This window comes from Sebastes umbrosus, chromosome 13 (genome assembly GCF_015220745.1).
Source record: "Sebastes umbrosus isolate fSebUmb1 chromosome 13, fSebUmb1.pri, whole genome shotgun sequence".
Taxonomy (NCBI): domain Eukaryota; kingdom Metazoa; phylum Chordata; class Actinopteri; order Perciformes; family Sebastidae; genus Sebastes; species Sebastes umbrosus.
The window spans coordinates 6,666,733-6,669,592 of NC_051281.1; the positions used below are offsets into that span (position 1 = coordinate 6,666,733).

At 43.6% G+C, this 2,860-nt stretch overlaps 1 pseudogene; it reads left to right on the top strand.

Moving 5' to 3' along the window:
• Positions 1–1,309: 1,309 nt before the first annotated feature.
• LOC119500800 lies at positions 1,310–2,551 on the top strand (annotated as a pseudogene).
• Positions 2,552–2,860: the final 309 nt, after the last annotated feature.

Sequence of the window (2,860 nt, forward strand, 5' to 3'; positions counted from 1 at the left end):
TGTTGTGAGTGGGGATGACAGACACAGCCTGTTTCTGTAACAGGTCCTGGATCTCTGCTGAGAGTTAATCCTTCTGGGCGGATAGATTCACCTCTTTGACGCCCATGAATGCTGGAGGAACAGGGTAGAACTGGAAAAAAATAACCCAGACTCAGTGTCCTGTCCATCCATTCCATTAACAAGCAGCTCGTCATCCTAACTGCCTAACTGTAACAGGTCTGACCGGAGATGAGGTCCTTGAATGTATCACTACAGCACTTTACTGCTGGTTACCGCGCATTCACCTTTGGTCAGGCCTGCTAATCCCCCACCAGGGCTGTGCATCTGCAGATGTAAAATATTAGGTAAGAACACCCACGCATAGTGTGCTGCCTTTCCTCAGGCTGGAGTGCGCCCAGGCAGCGCTAGCTTTACCGAGCTTGTGTGAGCACTGCTCGTATTTTACCCTAAGGTAACCAAGCTAGCTTGTCTCAGCAAGGTCTCACACTACCAAATCAATATTGCACACACTACGGTAAACGGGGCATATCTTCACAACTAGCGACTCCAGGAGCCTCATAGCAGGAATTGATGGTTCTTCCAACGAGTCTGTAGAGGCATTTTACGCTCTTCGTTACAAGTGAGAGGATGATGACTCTCCAGCTGTCTTCACGTCGTCACTGAACTAGAAACAGATGACAACGAAACTAGCAGGGCACCATGTCAAGCAGGGAGAGCTCTGTGCATCCCAAGAAAGGGAAAGAAGGTTTTACGGTGACATCCTGGATGATCGATACCAAGGGTCTCTTTGGATCAACTGTGGCCACAATGCACAATGGCCCCATGGGTCAGGAAGCCATCCAACCCAGCAGCAATGCAGGAAGACCTGCAAACCCCCAGCATCTTGACATGGGGGCAAGAAAAAGAGGTGGGCTACTTAGCTCCCAGCTGTCAATGGGGTTCATATTTTTATATGAACAATGGGTCAAATTACTACATGTAATGTGAGCTTGTAGTGATGAACTGACTTACATCCCCCTCAGTGTCTTTCAGCCTGTAACTTTATTGTTTTGGTTCAGTCTCACCGCTTATACGTCATACGTCAAACATGTCTGCAATGTTCAGTTTGATCAAACTGTTGATATAGCGAGATATAGAGAAAACAAAATGTTATGATGTAAAGATTGAGAGAGGAGGGACATGAGTCTCCAACTACGAGAAAACGTGAGTTGCAGCGTGGAGGAGCCAAGGGGTGGAGAGTGATAAAAGAGCTGTGCGACGGAGAGCTTTGGCCAGAAAGCTGCCGTACTTCAGCAGCTTCTCCTTTCTGATGATGGAGACCCTGGAAGGAGATCAACTCTGTCTGCCACAGCTCAACTCCTCCTGCAAGAAGCCTACACATCCAAAGGCTGAGGCCCTGCTGATTTATGTTCTGCTTTCGTCCATTTCTCTGATCACTGTGGCTCTTAACCTGCTGGTCATCATCTCCATCTCCCACTTCAGGCAGATATAATAATCTAAAATGTTATAACTTAAATATATAAATAACTTGACTAAGTTGAGATAAGAAGAAATTGTTTTGAACTGGTATATAAAAGGTTAACACACTTATAAACTAGAGATACATGTGCTTGATTTACAGTGTGTAATAACAATGTTTCTTTTCCCTCTTGAATTTAGAAGAATTGCTGCATTACTCCATTTAAAGAACCTATTGACATTTTTTGTCATGTGATTACAATATGTGTAGTGATGATATTCTCCCTCTCCAGGCAGCTCCACACCCCCACCAACCTCCTCCTCCTCTCTCTGGCTGTCTCGGATCTCCTTGTGGGCTTCCTGCTGATGCCGGTTGAAATAATCTACATAGAGGCCTGCTGGTTTCTTGGTGACATTCTGTGCACTCTGTATTATGTTGTAGACTACATTATTACCTCTGCCTCAGTAGCCAATATGGTGCTCATATCAATTGACCGCTATATAGCTATTTGTGACCCAATGCATTACCCCACCAAAATCACTAAGAGAAGAGCCCGAATCTCTGTTTGCTTGTGTTGGATTTGGTCTGTTTTCTATAGGATTGTGCTTTTACATGATCACCTGGAACAACCAGGCCGGTCCAACTCCTGTTTTGGAGAGTGTGTGGTCGTCATCAATTACATTGCAGGAATGGTTGACCTTGTTTTCACCTTTATTATACCCATTGTTGTCATCATAGTTCTGTATATGAGAGTATTTCTGGTGGCTGCGGTCTCATATTGCAGCTCCGACAGCCCAACGTGTAGGGAATGTAACCATGAGGAAAAAAGAGATGAAAGCAGCTAGAACTCTTGGTATCGTTATTGTTGTGTTTTTGATTTGTTTCTGTCCCTACTATTACCCAACTCTGGCAGGCGAAGACACTTCAGTTGATGCTTCTTCTGCAGCCTTTGAGATCTGGCTGGCACATTTTAACTCATGTTTGAACCCCGTCATCTATGCCTTTTTCTACCCCTGGTTCAGAAAATCTATTAAACACATCCTGACACTTAAGATACTGAAGCCGGGCTCCTGTGATGCTAAAATACTATAGTGACATGCAGGGGTCTTTAAACTGAGATAATGTAATAATTAGTGTTGTTCTTGAGCAAAAACCTCTACGAACAAGTGAAAACCGGTTGTTGTCCTTTAATTGTATTGTAATCTTCATTAATCTTGGTTTCTAGCACAGTTTTTCTCATTCGCTTTGGCTCAATTCTTGAATGAGATTTTTTTTTAAGTTTAAACCTCTGAACAATTAAGTTGTTGTTCACAAAGCATTAGATTTTCTCATTCATTCAAGCAAATTGAGCTTGTTTTGGCTCATGTGCAAAAGTACAATAACCACTTGATCATGTCTTGC